This window comes from Vombatus ursinus, unplaced genomic scaffold (assembly GCF_900497805.2).
Source record: "Vombatus ursinus unplaced genomic scaffold, bare-nosed wombat genome assembly UNPS02014812.1, whole genome shotgun sequence".
Classification (NCBI taxonomy): domain Eukaryota; kingdom Metazoa; phylum Chordata; class Mammalia; order Diprotodontia; family Vombatidae; genus Vombatus; species Vombatus ursinus.
The window spans coordinates 21,223,328-21,243,745 of NW_020954590.1; the positions used below are offsets into that span (position 1 = coordinate 21,223,328).

A 20,418-nucleotide genomic window follows, 5' to 3' on the forward strand; every position below is an offset into this window, starting at 1 on the left:
TTACATAGCTTTGGTAAGTTTTATTAACATGACTTATTATTAAAAAATACATTATTGGGGGTTTTCTTTATTAAAACCATAATAATATGATTCTCAGAACAATTAATTGTATCAGTGATAAGCATGTGTAAGTAACTTAAACATAGAAATGTATTTTTAATCAGCATTTTTCATAAGTATAAAGTGAATTTTTTTATCACCTACTGTTATTAAGTGAGAGTAGTATCTTATATAAATTATGCAATATGAAGTGAAGTGTGTTTGGGCTTTGTGGTGGTAAAGTGGAGTGGTCAGGGAGGAATGGATAAAAGTTAAAAGTTGGATTATTTTTCCATGTTGTGTGATAATAATATGAAAAGTGTTCACATGTGTTCAGTCATGCAGTGAAATTCTTAATATGCAGCAATATGTAGCACAGACTAATCTGTCAGTTGTATGCTGGGTATCATTTCACAAATATTATTGTTTCTAGTCCTGTTTCATCATTATTTTGTATTTTATAGAAGTGTTATACATTGTTGAAATTCATAGTATGCTTGTACTTTTTGATATATGTTCATTGAGATAACTTGTTAATCCGATAGAGAAAAAACTCTCGTTAAGAAAGCATTGATAAAATGAAAGTCCCAATATTCACCAAAATATTTATAGCAGCATTTTTTAAATCATAGCTTATCACTGGAAACAAAGTTGATTCCCATCTATTAGGGAATGACTGAGCTTGTGGTACATGAATTTATTGGCATATTATGGCATAGTATGTAGTTACTACATGATGGCAGTATGAAGCGATGAATATAATGAATACAGGGAAACCTGGAAAGACTTCCATGAAATAACGCAAAATAAAATAAAGCCAGAAAAAATCAACATGACTATAACAATGTAAGTGGAAAAAACATGAAACAAGAGAAAATAAATGTTACAAGATAATAAAAAGCAAGCTTGGTACCAAAGAAAATAGATCAAAAGCCATGTTTTCATTTCTTTATAGGGATGGAGATTCCACAGGTATGGAACATTGATATCAGATTGTTTTTGGATGTATAAATATATTGTAACAATATTTTTCTCTCCTTTTAGTAAAAAGCCTTAAAAAACAGGAATAGCTCTCTGGTATGGGATACATAGGTGGATTAAAAACAAAAAAACTATCAACAAAAGATTTTTTGAAAAGAAAGCTCATATTCAATTTTGCGTGTAAAATAGATGATAGTACATATTTTGGTCTCTTCATTTGTTTTATATCTAGGGGTATGCTAGAATCAGCTCAAAGTGTTATTTTATTAAAATAATGATTGTTAAATTTTCAGTGTGAGCATTCACACCTCAGGTATCAGCAAACTAAAAAAAAATCAGTGCTTGATTTATTGCTTTTTTGGTTCTCTAGGCTTAAGAAAGTGATGGAGAAAATGTTGATAATTCAGATTAAAAACTTAAAAGGAAGTCACTTGTACATTTTTGGGAGAATTCTGGCTTTTGAACATTTACCAATGCACCATTGCTTATATCATCTGTGTTAGATCACTTACGGGCTCCTTACACAGAACTTGTCACATTCCATTATTGGTCTTATGATTTGGAAAGAACAAGAGACTGTTGAACACATTACTCTTTTTGCTTGGTAAATATAACAGTGATGCCTACAATGCTAAATATATGGTATGATATCCAAATATACTAGGAGTTATAAATCAAAGAACCATTTTGTTAAATCCATTAGAGACTTTGAATTTCTATGAAGATGATCCTAATAGTTCAGATTGTTATGATGAAACTCAGTATGACAAAGTACCAGATCAGTAAGGTGTTCTCCATTCAGACTAAGCTGCTACCCTTTAGAGGATCTTTTAATGACTCAAGCAGTCCTAAACAACTTGGCACATAATTTTAACTTATCCAATAATCAAGTTGAACTTTTAGCTTCTAAACTAATAATGACAATAATTATAGATAATAGCTAGAATTTCTTTAACATTTTAAAATATATGCATATATACACATATATAATTTATACACACATATATGTATATAATACACGCATAAATGTTTTGATTTGAGCCTGAGGACAGCCCTGTGAGGTAAGTATTACTATTATCTCCATTTTATTCTTGAGGAAACTGAGACAATCAAATGTTAAGTGATTTGCCCCCGATTACATAACTGGTAAGCACCTGAGGCAGAATTTCACCTCAGATCATCTTGGGTCCAAGTCTAGGAGCCACTGCACAACCTAATTGCCTAGGTTAAGTCTTCATTACGAAAAGGATGGTAACTCCTTCAAGGGACCATCAAAATATATTCATACCTTTCTTTTGAGATGCATTGAGAATGGAAATGATTGCGGACACATCTATGAGAAACTAAAAACGAACTCTTTTCAATTACCAAGACAACTTCGGTGCATGAAATGCTGACATTTTGTTTGGGAAACAGGGACAGAAAGCAATAATGATACTTACTTAAAAAAACAAAAGCAAACTTCAAGGAAAACAATTGATTCCAGGAAAGAATAATGTGGTAGGCCAACAAATGACTGCAGTTGTACTGAAAAAGTGTTCTTAGCACCAAATAATAACTAGTAGTTATATGGAGCTTTAAAGTTTGCAAATTACTTTGTGCATTTTAACTCATTTGATCTTCACAACAACACTCTGGGGAAGCATTATTGTTATCCCCATTTTACAGATCATAACAGGTTTTCAAGCTCCAATGAACTTTAACCTTAGTTTAATGACATTTTCCCCCCCAAGGTGATGGATCAAAATGGTGCAGGTTTTCTCTTCTCTACCTCAAAGTTCTTGTTTAATTTAACTCATCATCTTTTCATCTCCTCATTTCTTTTAAGAAATGTTGCTTTGAATTTTAAGCCTAATTCTTCTAACTACTTCTGTTCCTATAACCTCTCATCTCCTCTGGGATCTTGTTTTATTAATCATCACCTCCTTATCTTAAATGTTACATTCATCCTTTCCAATGGGTCTTTTTTTTGGTCAAAGCTCTTTTCAGCAGTGGGGGAGGATAGGCCAAGAATGACTATGATATAGACGTAAAGCTAAAATTACATGTGGGCAAGATTTGTCATTCTTAAGGGTCAAAGAGAGATCTTTTTTTTTTAGTTTTGCTACAACATTTTTTTATTAATTAATTTATTTTGATTTATCAACAATCACTTCCATATACTTTTGAGTTTAAAATTTTTCTTCCCTTTCCTCCCCACCACCCTCCCCAAGACAGTACACAATCTGATATAGGCTGATATATATATACATTCTTATTAAACATATTTTCAGATTAGTGATGTTGTGAGTAAAAATTAGAAGCAATAGGAAGACCCACCAGAAAGAGGAAACAAAACTCAACAGAAGAGAAAAAAATAGCAAATAGTATGTTTCAATCTGCATTCAAATTTCATAGTTCTTTCTTTGAATGTGGATAGCATTTTCCATCACGAGGCCTTTGGAGATGTCTTAGATACTTGTATTGCTGGGAAGGGTTAAGTTTATCAATGTTAGTCATCGTACAACATGGCTGTTATTGTGTACAATGTTCTCTTGGTTCAGCTCACTTCACTCTTCATTAGACCATACAAGTCCTTCCAAGTTTTCGGAAGTCGGCCTGTTCATCATTTCTTATAGCACAATAGTATTCCATTATATTCATATACCACAGCTAGCTCAGCCATTCCCCAACTGGTGGGCATTCTGTCAATTTCCAATTCTTTGCCACTACAAAAAGAGCTTCTATGAATACTTTTGTACATGTGGGTCTTTTTCCCATTTGTGTGATTTCTTTGGGATATAGCCCTAGAAGTACTGGGTCAAAGGGTATGCACATTTTTATAGCCCTTTGGGCATAGTTCCAAATTGCTCTCCAAAATGGTTGGATCATTTCACAACTCCACCAACAATGCATTAGTGTTCCAATTTTCCCATCTCCAACATTTATCATTTTTTTGTTTTGTCATGTTGGCCAATCTGATAGGTGTGATATGGTACCTCAGAGTTGTTTTGATTTGCATTTCTCTAACCAGTAGTGATTTAGAGCATTTTTTCATATGACTATAGATGGCTTTAATTTCTTCATCTGAAAACTGCCCCTTCATATCCTTTGACCATTTATCATTTGGGGAATGACTTGTATTCTTATAAATTTGACTTAATTCTCCATATATTTTAGAAATGAGGCCTTTATCAGAGACACTGGTTGTAAAAATTCTTTCCCAATTTTCTACCTTCCCTATAATCTTAGTTGCATTGGCTTTGTTTGTGCAAAATCTTTTCAACTTAATATAATCAAAGTTATCCATTTTGCTTTTTGTAATGGCAAAAGGCAAAGCAAAAGAATCCTGGATCCTCAATCTGTCTTTTTCTGGTTTCTGCTCCTCTACAATTTGTTTACAGCCATTTTCACAGGTATTTGGAGGGGTTTGGGGGAGAGTTCAAGCAAATCACTGCTTTTACTCCCTGCAATATTATTTTTGTTTTCTGCATTTTTTTTACCAAAAATACTTTTTAACATGTATTCTTACCTTTTTGTGTACTCCAATATTTTATTCTTTATTTATATCCTTTATGAAATTAAAACTGTTAAAACACCAAGTTTGAATTCCTTCTAAACAATTTCTATGATATTACTTTGTATGTAGGTCTTGTTTTCAATTTCCTTTTTTAATGTTCCTTATACTTCAAGGTAGTAACAAATGAAAGAAGTAGTGATGAAGAATTACTGTCTTTTGCACAAATGTCCTTGTGTCCAAAATTGTTTGGTTCAATTATACTTTTTGTCCTTCCTATGATTATTTTCTATTCTGCTAATTATTTTTGCTGGGCAGGTCATAAATTCTGCCATTTGTTCCCATGTAATTTTTCACAAGATTCTCCCTGTACTTCGGTTTTTAATTCAATTTTATTCCTCTTGATATTTTTGGTGGTTTTCATCCTTTTTTCCCCCTTACATAATCACTCATTATTCAAGTAGATACAATTTTTTGTGGTGTCTTCAATCAATATTTTTCTTTGAAAAGTAGTCTCAATTTTGAAAATGAGCTGATTTGAGAATGAAGTTCAATTTTTTTTTTAGTTTGGCACATCATATTTTTGCTTTTTTGATCATGCTTCATCTTCAGTTGAAAATCCTGTCCTATTAGTGTAGGTACTATTTAAAATATAATGTATTTCTTCTCTGCTTCTTATAAAATCATCTTCTTGATGTTATCATTTTGAAAGTGAGTTTAATCAAGGATTAATCCCTTTTGGATTCCTGTGAATACTGTTCATCTCCAATCTATCTCTTGATTATAATATTTCTGAGAAATTTTCTTGTGTAATTTCTCATAAGTTGGTATCTGCCAAGACATTTTTTCTTTTTCTCTTAGCTAGCATGCCCTGATGCCAACAACCACTCCCACACGCAGATATTTTCTGGTCTTTCTAGGACAACTTTCCATCAAGACCTGCCCTGATCATTTGCCCAAATCCCATAGGTTGGTGTAATGGTAAAGCAAGGACAATTCATTGGTATGTCATAGATGAGATTTGGAAATTGTATTTGAAATATGCATCCTTTTTATGCTACTAAGTAGTATGGGATTTGAACCTTTATCTTAAGGCATATGACTTGAGAAATCACAAAACTATGCTGGCGACATAACCAACAAGATGGAGGACTAGACAATTTCTCTATTCCCCATCAACTTTCAAAAAAGCCACAAAAGAGCAATTATAATTGTTGCCACAGGAGTAGAAAACAAGAAGCATAGCAAGAAGCTTTATGTTTTAATAGTAGAGAATACTAATGCCTACCATTTACTCAATACCAGTCCTCTTATCAATTGTGTACTCCAGGAGTACACAGACCAACCCACCTACCCTTTTGAGAATCATTTTGAGAATCATTCAGTAATTTCTCTTAGCATATACCCCATTCCCCTTCTGCTATCCCTGCATTCCATTGCAACAAGCAGTGGACTGCTAATCTGCCCAGCCATATAGAGAGCAAGGGGTAGATATAAGCCTGGGATGGTATATACCATGTCTGGTATGGCCCCTAAGTTAAGGAAACCCAAGGAGGCGGAAACTCTGATCTGAATACCCACCCACTTCACCTTTCCTTAAGCCTAAAAACAGTGGCAGATATTGACTCAACTCAGTCAGAGAACTGAAGAATATAGGAGCTGGGATAGGTTACCACTGTGTGATGCTTTTCTGAGCCTAAAGGAAAGGGTACTGGAATCTATATGGTATCCTTCCTGTCAAATGTTACTTTGATTAGGGACATAGGAGGGTGAAAAGTGAATTCCCCAAAATGGGAGGATGCTGGGTCAGCATTGAAGTCTAGCCCATGGCAATGGAAAGAGGGAGGCGGTATCAGAATGTAGAGTTACATTTGCTGCAAGCCCATGGGTGGGGTGACTAGTGTAGCCTTGTTGTTGGGAGCATGGTGGGGGAGGGTGTGCTGAGTAAGTTTGGATTAGGTATTAGTTTATAAAATGTTTACCTTCTTTTGGGTTCTTGGCCTCCTAGATCAGGGGGATAGCTGGCATTGCTTTACCTTTGACACATAGTTTCTGTTTTAGAGAGTTTTAAGAGATTGTAAGAATTAGAGAAAATGTCTTCATCTTGTGTTTATGTTGTCTCTCCCATTTCATCATGGACTCCTTGACAATAAGAGCTAGATTTTTTTTAATCTTTCTTTGCATCCTCAATGCTTAGCACAGTTCAAGGCACATAGTAGGTGCTTAAATGCTAGTTGACTGACAGGGCAAGTCACTCAGTCTCTCAGTGATCTAGGCAAGTCTCTAACTCTACAAGTTAGTTGCAGGGAAATTACCAACCTTTATTGGTGGAGGGAATTTCTTCACCTGGAAATTCCTTATATTGGTGAAATTACAGATCCAGTCCTTATGCCTATTCACTTTGAAGTTACACCTAGTGATTGGGCTCAGTTACAATGAATGTCCTAGAATCAGTACATGAATTATTGGGGTGAGGGGAGATCATTGTCAGCAGTATCTGCTGTTCTTATGGCATTTCTGAGTCAGAGGCTCAGGGAACCTTGACCGCAATGTGACTTCAGATATAGTATCTCATCTGATTCCTATAATAACTCTGTGAAGTAAGCATTACAAAAACCTCATCCTTCCCCCACTCCAAACAGGATTTTTCTTGGCAGAGCTTCCAACATGATTAACACTGCATCATCTCTAAGAAGGTGGAGTCGAGGAGCAAAAGTGACTAGCAGTGTGTGACCTAGTTTTATCAAAAAAAAATAATAGGTATGAATTCTGGAGCTTTGCCCTTGACCTCATTTCCTATTTCTCTATTCCTTGCTTGCTGCTAATGATGTAGGAGCCTGGGAACTCCACTCTGATATTTCCATTCTGTCTTCCTAAGTGTGATGAGAACAGCCTTTGTGTAAAACTCAGGGCCTTTTCTCTTCCAATCAAACATAAGAAAGTGAGAGAGACCTGGTTTTGCTGCATTGTTTTCTCTTGTCTGTTTGGCCATCTGTCTCTCCTAGGCAAGGTCCATGTTGATGTATTTTAGATATGCCTATTTGCCTGTGTGAAAGATAATCCTCTTTTTGCCTCATATTTAATAAATTATTGTTAAAGATTTCATGTTTATTATATAGAAATCAATATTAATAGATTTGTACTTTGCTAAGGTAGTGATTCTCATGAGTTTTGACATTTCAATTTATATAAAATTGGTGTGTTTTTTCTAAGCTAAAACTTTACCTGTATTCTTATGATACCTATTATATACTTAAATTGTGTTGTTATTTTGTGTGATTCAACTTTGTGGGTACATTCAGACTCTAGTAGTCCTGGTATCCTAATTGATTTGAGATTTCAGCAAATTTAGCAACTAGTGGAAGTTGGAGAGTTTCCCCTCTCTCTCAAGTTTCACCCCAAGTTTTTACCACTTTCAACACATCCAGTGGTCCTGGTCTTCTGTAATTACATAGAGTGGATACTTCATTATGCAAGCATTTATTAGAACTTTCTTTCACCATTTGGGGTTAGGCACATAAGGATGTGACCCAGCATGTCTTCTTGAGCTCTACTCTGTTGATCTGTGGAGGCCATAACCAATCATTTCATATGGCCCTTAAGCAACCCAGCTACCTCCATTATTATTTCTACCCTGTCTATTTTATTAGAGTTAGCTCCTGTCTATAGCTAGGACTTAATTAAGTGAAAGATCTTAGAATTAAGAACCTAGTTTGAATTCTGTTTCAGATACTTACAAGCTATGTAATACCAGGCAAGCCACTTAATTTTTATAGGCTTCAGTTTTCTTATCTGTAAAATGAGAGATTGGATTATACAACTCTTATTTGTTATTCTTACAGTGCTTTTAGGGTCATATTTATTTCCAGAAATTAGGTTTCCTGCATATGAAGTGCATGCTACTTTATTTTCTTCTCTAGAGTTGGTATCTCTTCTTGCATTTCCTGAGCAGGTTTTAATCCTTTGATGAGGTAAAGCCCTTGTTAATAAGGTTAACAAGACAAGGCTTCTGTTTTGGTTTGATGAAGTCTCCTTGATGTGGAGTGACTTCTCCTTGCCCTGGATACTCTTTGATCTATTGACATCACTTTGGGGAGACTGATTGATTCACAGCCAGTTTGAGAGCACTTGGGCTAAACTCTTGGTCTTGTTCTTTAAAACAAGAATGTGAAAACTAGTCTTGGAGAGCTTGATAACTATGGATACAACCAAAGAGGAGATAGTTAGAGAGAAGTCAATCAGTCACACAGAGACTAGTTCCCTCCCTATTTGACACAATACTGCTGGGAAAACTGGAAAATAGTATGGAAGAAACTAGGCATAGACCAAAATCTTATATCATATACCAAAACAAAGTCAAAATGAGTTCACAATTTAGATAAAAAGGCTGATACTATATGCACACTGGGAGAGCAAGGAATGGTTTACCTTTCAGATTTATGGAGAACAGAAGAATTTATGTCAAAACAAGAGATAGAGAACATTATGAAATGCAAAATGGATAATTCTGATTACATTAAATTGAAAAGTTTTTGCACAAACAAAGCCAATGCAACCAAGATTAGGAGGAAAGCAGAAAACTGGGAAAGAATTTTTACAACCAGTGTCTCTTATAAGGGCCTCATTTCTAAAATATATAGAGAACAAAGTTAAATTTATAAGAATACAAGTCATTCCCCAATTGATAAATGATCAAAGAATATGAACAGGCAGTCCTCAGATGAAGAAAGTAAAGCCATCTATAGTCATATGAAAAAATGCTCTAAATCACTATTGATTAGAGAAATGAAATCGAAACAACTCTGAGGTACCACATCACACCTATCAGATTAGTCAACATGACAAAACAGGAAAATGATAAATATTGGAGAGGATGTGGGAAAATTGGAAAACTGATGTATTGTTGGTGGAATTGTGAAATGATCCAACCATTTTGGAGAGCAATTTGGAACTATGTCCAAAGGGCTATAAAAATGTGCATACCCTTGGACCCGGTAATAGTACTTCTAGGGCTATATCCCAAAGAGATCATACAAATGAGAAAAGGAACCACATGTACAAAAATATTTATAGCAGCTCTTTCTGTAGTGGCAAAGAATTGGAAATTGAGAAGATGCCCATCAACTGGGGAATGGCTGAACAAGTTGTGGTATATGAATGTAATGGAATACTATTGTGCTATAAGAAATGATGAACAGGCCGACTTCAGACAAACCTGGAAAGACTTGAATGGACAGATGATGAGTGAAGTGAGCAGAACCAGGAGAACGTTGTACACAATGACAGCCACGTTGTGCCATGACTAACTTTGATAGACTTAGCTCTTCTCAGCAATGCAAGGAGCTAAGACATCACCAAAAGTGTCATGATCTAAAAAAGTAAAAAAAAATGTCAAGACATTTTATAAATATATTGCAGGATAGAAAGTGAAGATTCACTAATAATTAAAGTCATAATAGAAGGGAGCTCAAAAACCAGTTAGATCAACTCTCTCATTTTATAGGACAGACAAATGACTTGCCCAAGATCCCAGACCTAATAAGTACCAGAGGTAGAATTTGAACTCAAGACCTCAGCTCAAGAAAAGTATTTTTTCCATTATACAATTAGCATTGACTAGGAAAAATAGACTAAAATACAGAGCAAGGAAAATATTCTAATAAATTTTTATTAAGTTTTCACATAAAGTTTAATTAGAATTAAAAGCAAAGTTCATTCAATGGTAATTAAATTAAAACTTAATTAAATAAACCTCATTATAGAATGGAGATGGTATAATAATACTAGATAGGCTTGAATCTTCAGGCCTGAGAAAATTTGGCCTAAGGTATTCTAAGATATGGACTCTGAAAACTATTGGTGAATAATCTGAGAGCCTACAAAAACTTGGCTAGAGCCTATGTGACTGGATGATGGTAAATGTAGCACATTCTGTATTTTTAGAAATGGATACAAATTATAATTTTGAAATAGGAAGGTTGCCTTTTCTTACTCAATTTAGAAGTTTCCATTAAATAAATGTTTAGAGAATTGGAAGGCCACTTAAACTTTAGTGTTCCATAGGGAACATGATTTTACAACTTTTTTTCTTTCTCAGAAAAATTGTGTCAATTTAAAATCACTCTCTGGGAAACCAAGTTTAGGATGCTCCATTTAATGAGCTGCAGGGAATATAAACTCAAATGGGCAGCATTCTTGGTTTCAGACAATTTAGTTTCCTAGTCCATTTGAGTGTAACATTAACAGGAATAAAAACCTAATAGGAAGGACCATCTAAAGTATGAAGCCTGTCCATTTCTAATGTGAGCAAATGATAGGAGGCAATGAAAGCAATTATAGAGAAATGATGTTACTCTGAAATGGAGGTACTTTTTTAAAATGTAAGAATCATTTTTTGTTAACAAAGAAGGCAGCAAATGAATACTAGAATCAAATGCATCATTAAAAATGATCTGACCCGCATCCTAATGTGATTTTTGAGTTTTGTTTTAGCTAGTCATATTAAATTTCATTTTTAGTATATCCTTTCTAATCTCAGCTTTTGGAGGAATCCACAAGAATGGATGGAATTCTACTAGTGGCCTGATTGTTTCAAACATTAGCTATTATTCAGTTCCCCTTGGAATAATATAGAAAACTACTAACAGACAATTTACTCTCCTGTAATTACTCAGAATTAAAAAAAAAATCTTAACTGCTACATCACTCTATTAACTGTGGACATGGAATGTTCATGTAGAATTATTCTCCATAACTGTGGCTTGAATGCCTACAGAAGGACCTGCCAGGGACTAGTCCTAACCTATACCAAAGAGGAAATTACATGAAGTGTCAAAGTGTGTTTGCAAAGTAATGCCATATGCGAACCTCTAGAAAGATAGCTGAATGAGTGGTTATGTCTAAACCTAGCTGCTTTTCATCGCACGTAAAATAATAGAACAACAACGAAAAGAGAGGAAAGTACAGAAATGCTCACAAGCAAAAGTACCACAGGGGGAAAAACATATGAGAGAGACTGAAGAAATGACTAAGCAAAAAATAGCTCCAATACAATGAAGAAATACTATAGGGCACAAAATATGAAGAGACATTCCCACAAGGAGAAAGGAATAATATGGTAATGACTATAATTACAACCTCAGAAAAGAGACTGCAACAATATCTAAAAACTCCAGAGAGTTCAAAGGCTTTAAAGAACTAAAGTAAGAGATAAGCTGTGAAATTGGAGTGCTTAGAGAAAATTTTGAAAAGATAATTGATTATTTAAAACAGAAGATGGAATGTTTTAATGGTGTCATAGAACTGTGGAAGAAAAAAAATTAAAAGGTGAAGTTGAAAAATGACAAAAAGCAAGAAGCAATAGTTGAGGAAAGTCAAAAGAGAGAAAATTTAAAAAGTGACATTTCAGCAAAATAATCAATTAACATTGAAGGCAGAGATCAACGGAACTATCTAATAATCATTTCAAAATAATAACAAAAAACCCCAAATTAATCATACACCAAAAATCTAAGTGCCATATTTCAAGACACCATAAAAGCAATTTCCCCCCAAATCATTTTAACTAAAAGAAAATTAAAGGTTAATATAAGTTATAAGTAAGGAACTGGAAGAAAGGAACCCTATATTTAGTTTACTGACAAGTGATATTACCATTCTCCATGGCTTATGGTTCAGAGAAAAAAAACATTTTAAGCAGTCAATAGGACATATTTATCAAGGCATGAAAATCTTTGTTTCCCAGTACTACTTATCAGCAATTAAAATAAAGGTAGGGATATCATACACAGAAATACAAAGGAAAATAGTTTGTACTAAAAAAATTACTTATTTTGATAAAACTGAGCATAACAATAAAGGAAATTTTTACTTTTTACCAGAATTGATGATTTCTAAGAATACTTTTGCAAATATCAAAACTGACCTATGATTTTGAAGTGTAGATGCAGCAGACATAAGAAATCTAAGAAAAAGAAAACTCCAAAGAACTTGAAAAGGCTTATTATTTACATACTACAAAGAGTATATAAGACTCTTTTGACATGGGAGTTCTACTTTGGGTATGGATAATTCAGAAACATAGAAAGATAATTTACTGTGATTAGGTGATTAAGAAAGAAGGACTATAGATAGAGAAAACAGGCAGAAAAATGGACTTAATATTTTTGAAATTCAGGAAATGTGTGTGTGTATGTGTGTGTGTAAACGTATTATTATGAAACTTACTTTAATGTGAGACAAGGGAAATATAAAAACCAAGTAATAATAAAAATCAAATTAGATCAAAGAAGAGGCATAGATTTGTCTTCATATGTGGATAGAGTAAGGGAAGGAAAAGTTTGGTAGGCCATTGCACCACAGGACAGATCTGAATATTTTTAAAATGATAAAATTCAATAATTTTTATCTAGATTGGGGTAGGTACATATAAAGGGAAGTTGAGATTTTGTTTATATTCTTTTAAGCAAAAAATGCTTCAGCTACCTGCTACTATTTTTAATTTAAAGAGAGAGATCATATAATATGTTTTGGTGGATCAAAAAGTGAATGGAGGAATTTTCACTTTGAATCTTAGTGGAATAAACTCCCTCATGAAATGGAAGGGCAGCAAAGGGTCAGCATATATTAATTAAGAATAGATCTATTTCACTTTTTGACATGAACAATAAGCTTGTAGATCAAAGGGATTCTGTATGTATTTTATCTAGTTTTGATTAATCAGTCAATAGAAAATATGGAGAAATGAAGACAAATGGTAATTCATTTAAGTAGATTAGAAACTGGATAGATTGAAAGAATAATCATTAATAATTTGATATCAACATGATGGGAAGTCTTTAGTGAAATGTCCCAGGGATGTATGCATAGTGCCATGATAGTAAATATTTTTATAATTGATTTGTATAAAGACACAGGTAGCTTATCAAATTGGAGGATTACACAAAGCTGGGAAGGATAGTCAAATAATAGATAATAGAGTATAAACAGGAAAAAGATATTGAAAGGCTAATATTTAGGACTGAATCAAATATTTGTAATATTGGAATTTAATAGGGATAAATATCAAGATGTACACCTTAGTTAAAGATATTTTACAAATGCAAAATTCAGAAGGTTCGATTAGATAGTAGTTTCTCTGAAAAAAAAAGCCTAAACTAAAGGCTGTCATGTGTTGAAATTATAAGAAGATTCAATAACGCAATCTTGTCTACATTAAGAAAGGCATAAGAAAGGAAGGGGATAATTTAGCTGTAATACTGCTTCAGATATATATGGGGTATGGTATTCAATACATATCCTAATTTTTAAGAAGGATATTCAATGAAGGATGAAGAGGAGCTGAAGAAAGAAAGGGCCAAGAGGGAGGACACACACCCCAACAGTGACAGCAGTGAGGCTGAAGTCAAAGACAATGAGCACATCAAGAAGAGGGGAGAAAGGGGCAAGAAAGATGAGCCTTTTCCTACTCTGATTCAGAGCCAGAGCTAGAGAAGGAGGTGAAGAACCAAAATCTCAATCCTTAGAGATATTGAAGAAACCAAACCAGAAGGAGAAAAGAAGCCTCCCAGAGGAGAAGTCTCAAGCCAAGCTTATGAAAGAAAGTAGAGTGAGCCAGGAAGAAGTTGGAGGTGCTTCCAGAGAGGAGGGTTGAAAAGAAGAAGAAGCCATCTATGGAAGAGAGGCTGCAGAATTTGCACAGTGATATCAAGTTTGCACTGAAGATTAACAATCCATATGTAAAAAGATGTCTCAATGCCCTGGAGGACCTGGAGGGCCTGCAGGTGATCTCTTAGATTCTCCAGAAGAACGCAGGTGTGGTGACCACATTAAAAAAGATTCACTATTATAAATCCAACCACGAAGTGATGGAGAAAGCAGAAAAAAGTCTGCAGTAGACTCAAATTGAGTATCCTAGGACCAAAAGTTGAAGCAAATCAGAAAGTTAACAAACCTGCTTTGGAGAAGGTCAAAGCAGAGTTGGAGAAGAGTGAAGGCAGTGGGAGAGGCCCCCCAAGAGAAGACATGGTAGGAGCCTAATGCTGATCTCTCAGCTCCAGTGAATGGTGAGTCCACAATCCAGAAGGAGAAGAGTGATGAGGACAAAGAATGAGAGGAAGGACAGCATAGAGGCAAAGATGTGGCTCATCTGAAGACCTGCACAATGACAGCATTCAAGAGGATTCAGAACTGGACAGTCCAGAAAATGACTGGCAGGAAAGAGAGTGGGTTTGGATGGAACCAGAGTCCTTTCATGAGGAGAGCTGAGGTCATGGGTGAGCTGCTCTAGGCCTCTGCCTGGACCTGGGTTTCCCCCTCAGTAAGTTACACAGTAGATGATGTATATTCTTGTTTCCTTTCTGTCCCCAGAGTCCTGTGAAAGCTGAGAACTTTTGGGGGGTGCTGTGCTCTTCAGTTATATTTGTCCCCTTGGGTTTTTCCCTCACCTAATTTCTGTAATCTCAAAACAACATGAAATGAATACAAAGGGTTTTTTAATTAAAAAAAGACAAAGATATTGAAGAATTGGAAATCATTCATAGGGAGGTAACACCTTATGGTTAGAGGTCTATAGTTCATGCCACATGAGAAATAGTTACAGGAACTGGTGATATTTCACCTGTAGAAAAACTTAGGGGTTGGGGACATTAGATCTATCTACATATTTAAAGTAATGTCATATGGAAGAAATAATAGACATGTTCTATTTGGTCAAAGAGAACAGAAAAATTGACAACTGGTAGAATTTGAAAAGAGACTAATTTAGGCCTGACATAAGAGGGGAAATGCTTCCTAAGAATTAGAGCTATCCAAAAGACTTCCCTTGGAAGCAGTAGGTTCCCACTAACTAGAGGTCTCAAATCAAAATCTGGATGATCTCTTCTGAGGTATGCTATGGAGGAGGGCAATTCTTATTCTAGTATAGGTTTAATTAAATGGACAGTGACATCTCTTTTAAATTTGAGATTCTGTGTTTCTGTGGATGAATTAGACTAAAAATAAGACAAAACATTCTTCTTCACACAAGAAACACCCTTAAATGCGTAGATTCCTGCATATATACAGAAAAAATAGAAATATAAAAATACACAAAATGAGGAGGAAGAGTAGTAAAGTTGTCCACAAATATTTATTGAACCCTTATTATGTGCTCTCACTGTGTTAAGCACTGAAGATGCAATGAAAACAGAAAATAGTCCCTGCTGTAATGGTGCTGTAGTAGGGGAGGCAATATGCAAACAACTATGTGTAGACAAGATATAGACAAAAAAAACCCAAACCTCATTTTAAAAATCAATAGTTTCCATAAATCTTTAGTTAATTTGAAAAGATTTATGTGTTTGTGTGTGTGTGTGTGTGTGTGTCTGCATGTTTTTTTGTGTGTGTGAATGAGGTGGGGGGAGGGAGGCACAGAGACAGAGAAACAGAGATGGAGAGACAAAGCCAGAAACAGATAGAAAGAGAGAGACAGAGAACTTATTTTGGACAGATATATATATATATATATATATGTATTGCTTCTAGCATATTTGCTACCATAAATAAAGCTTCTATAGATTTTTTGTTCATGTGTGTTTTATCTTGCTATTAATAACCCCTTTTACTATAGTCCCAGCAGTGATATTTCTGGGCCAAAAAATGAAGAATTTATTGACTTTCCTTGTGTAATTTCAAATTTTATACAAGTATGGAATTGAAAAATTGAATCAATGCATAGTTCCACCAGCATTCACTAATTCAGACAACTAATTTTCCAATCTTTGTTTATTTCATTTTTGATGGTCCAATTAGATATGGTTGTTTCAGTTATCATTTTTGGATCTCTTCACTCTAGGGATCTTTCCAAGTATCATGATGAATTTACATCAATAAATATATACTGGCCATCCTCTATCTACAAATATACAAAGTGCAGTTGGGGTAAAAAGTATCATTTGACATTGTTTTGGCTTCTGGGAAACTACAAATCTAGTTAGGGAGAAGGGACATATTTTCATAAACACAAAATAATATGTAACTAATACATAAAAAGTTATGATTAGAAAACATAGTGAGTTATGGAATTAATATGACCAAAACTAAATTTTACTAAATTCCCTTTCTCATCTGAATCTGAGAGTTAATTGATGTAGGGAACTCCCAATGGTGTGGAAATGGGGAAAACTCTCCTTTACCAATGGAGTTGAGCAACTATTTTGTAAGAGTTGGCAGAGTCACTAAGGGGTTACGTGACCAAGCTAGGATATCATAACTGTAATGTGTCAAAGGTAGTACTTGAATTCTGTTCTTATTGACCCATATACTGTCTCCGTCTTTTACCATGTTGTCCTAAGGATGTATAATATTTAGATAAGCAGGGAAGTAAGAGAGGACATTCTAGGAAGGTGGTGTAGAGTAAGTAAAGGCACAGAAGCAATAATGAGCATGGGGAATTGGGGGAAAGAGGGTGAATAATTAGGCTATTCTGGATTGAATAGAGAGTTCAGTGAGAGAAGAATTTTAGCAAGGCTGAGTAGTGGCAGAGTTTGCTTGACCTTGACTTCTAGATAAAAGAGTTTAAAACTTGTGTTTTAGGTATAGGGACAATCAAAATGATACTGAATTTAGTCTTATGGCATTATTGCCTTTTGACTTCTTCCATTCATTTGTGAGGCATCTAGAAGAAATCCTTTTTGCATTAGCTGTGTCCCAGTGAAAACCCCTTCTGTAACACCATTTATATTGGCCTTCCCCCTACTTTAGGTAATTTAAAATTATGCCTTCCTCTCATATTCAATTTGATTCAACTTAGCAAATGAGTATTAAGTGCTTGCTATTTGCGTGTAAGGTACTGTGCTGAAGATAAAGTGTTCCTGCCCTCAAGGAACTTACATTCTATTGGGGAATGAGGCATACACATAGATAAGTAAAAAGAAAGTGCCATAGAGGAATTTTGAGAGGCAGAAAGCACAAATGTCTGAGGGAATTAGGAATAGTACCTCAGGTGGTACAATTCACACGCATGTCAGGACATTGGCCTTGTGATGTCTTTTGTCCTTTTTGAAAATGAACAATGTGAACACAATTACAAAACGCTTTTCACACAAATAAAGTCAGATCTAAATAATCGGAAAAACATCAGTTGCTCATGGGTAGGCCGAGCTAACGTAATAAAAATGACAATTCTACCTAAGCTAATTTACTTATTCAGTGCCATACCAATCAAACTACCAAAAATATTTTATAGAGTTAGAAAAAATAATAACAGGATTCATTTGAAAGAACAAAAAGTCTAGAATATTAAGGGAACTAATGAAAAGAAATGGAGGGAAAAGTGGCCTAGCCATTCCAGATCTTAAATTGTATTATAAAGCAGCAATCATCAAAACTGCTTGGTACTGGCTAAGAAATAGAGTGATGGATCAGTGGAATAGGTTAAGTATGCAAGACACAGTAGTCAATGACTATAGTAATTTATTATTTGATAAGCCCCAAAACCCCAGCTTCTGGTATAAGAACCCATTCTTTGACAAAAACTGCTGGGAAAACTGGAAAAGAGTATGGAAGAAACTAGGCATAGATCAAAATCTCACACCATATACCAAAATAAAGTAAAAAATGGGTTCATGATTTAGATATAAAGGCTGATACTGTAAGCAAACTGGGAGAGCAAGGAATAGTATAACTATCAGATTTATGGAGAACAGAAGAATTCATGACCAAACAGGAGATAGAGAACATTACAAAAAGCAAAATGGATAGCTTTGATTACATTAAATTGAAAAGTTTTTGCACAAACAAAGCCAATGCAACCAAGATTAGAACGAAGATAGAAAATTGGGAAATAATTTTTACAACCAGTATCTCTGATAAGGGCCTCATTTCTAAAATATATAGAGAATGAAGTCAAATTTATAAGAATATAAGTCATTCCTCAATTGATAAATGGTCAAAGAATATGAACAGGCAGCTCTCAGATGAAGAAATTAAAGCCATCTATAGTCATATGAAAAAATACTCTAAATCACTATTGATTAGAGAAATGTAAATCAAAACAACTCTGAGGTACCACAACACACCTATCAGATTGGCCAAGATGACAAAACAAGAAAATGATAAATATTGGAGAAGATATGGGAAAATTGGAACACTAATGCATTGTTGGTGGAGTTGTGAAATGATCCAACCATTTTGGAGAGCAATTTGGAACTATGTCCAAAGGGCTATAAAAATGTGCATACTCTTTGACCCAGTAATAGTACTTCTAAGGCTATATCCCAAAGAGATCATACACATGGGAAAAGGACCCACATGTATAATAATATTTATAGCAGCTCTTTTTGTGGTGGCAAAGAATTGGAAATTGAGAAGATGCCCATCAACTGGGGAATGGCTGAACAAGTTGTGGTATATGAATGTAATGGAATACTATTGTACTATAAGAAATGATGAACAGAATGACTTCAGAAAAACCTGGAAAGACTTGTATGTTCTGATGCTGAGCGAAGTGAGCAGAATCAGGAGAACATTGTACACAATAACAGCCATGTTGTGCAGTGACTAATATTGATAAACTTAACCCTTCCCAACAATACAAGGATCTAAGACATCCAAATGCTATCTACATCAAAAGAAAGAACTCTGGAGTTTGAATGCAGATTGAAGCATACTATTTGCTATTTTTTTGTTCTGTTGAGTTTAGTTTCCTCTTTCTGGTGGTTCCTCCTATTGGTTCTAATTCTTACTTACAACATCACTAATGTGAAAATATGTTCAATAGGAATGTAAATGTATAGTCTATAGCAGATTGTGCACCATCTTGGGGAGGGTGGAGAAAAATTTTAAACTCAAAAGCATATGGAAGTGATTGTCGATAAATCAAAATAAATTAATTAAAAAAAGAAAATGAATGATGAACAACAATATGATTTGAAAGACAGGGATTCTACAAAAAAAAACAGAAAAGGAAAAACTCTTACAGTGGAAGGGAAATGGGGGAAGGTGAGAGGGAATGAGTGAATCTTATTCTCATAGGATTTGACTGAAGAAGGGAATAACATACACACTCAATTGGGTATGGAAATCTGTCTTGCCCTATGGGAAAATAGGGGGGAAAGAGGACAAGAGAGTAGGGGGATGATAGAGAGGAGGGCAGATTGGGAAAGGGGGTAATCAGAAGCAAATACTTCTGAGGAGGGACAGGGTCAAAAGAAAGAATAGAATAAATTGGGGAGGACAGGATAGGATTAAGGGAAATAGAGTTAGTTTTTCACAGCATGTCTACTATGGAAGTGTTTTGCATAACTGCACATGTATAACCTATATTGAGTTGCTCGCCTTTTCAATAAGGGTGGGTGGGGAGAGAGGAAGGGAGAAAATTTGGAACCCAAAGTTTTAAAATCACATGTTTAAAAAAATGTTTTCACATGCAACTGAGAAATAAGAAATACAGGAAATGGGGTACCAGAACCTATCCTGCCCTATAGGAAAATAGAAGGGGAAGGGGATAAGAGAAGGGGGGGAGAGATAGAAGGGAAGGCAGACTAAGGGAAGGGGTATTCAGAATGCATGCCATCTTGGGGTGGGGGGAGGGGCAAGATGGGGTGAAAATTTGGAACTCAAAATCTTGTGGAAGTAAATGTTGAAAACTAAAAATAAATAAATTTATTAATAAATTAAAAAAAAGAAGACAGGGATTCTATCTTGAGGAGGTGATTAGGGAATACAATCTGTAAAAACATCTCATTATTCTATATTTTTCTCATGTTGTAAAGGAAATATTTGTTACTTGTGGTGTTAAGGGAAGAAACAGATGATGGTCATGCAAGTATGTTTCAGAACCATGTTTTCCATACAAGTGTGGTATGGCCAACTAATTAATAGTCATAAAATTGGATTGGAAACACGAAAACACAGAGGGCAGA

General features: G+C 34.8%; 1 pseudogene; it reads left to right on the forward strand.

Annotated features, from left to right (window-relative positions):
• Positions 1-14,782, forward strand: part of LOC114053854 — a 32,527-nt pseudogene extending 17,745 nt beyond the window's left edge.
• Positions 14,783-20,418: the final 5,636 nt, after the last annotated feature.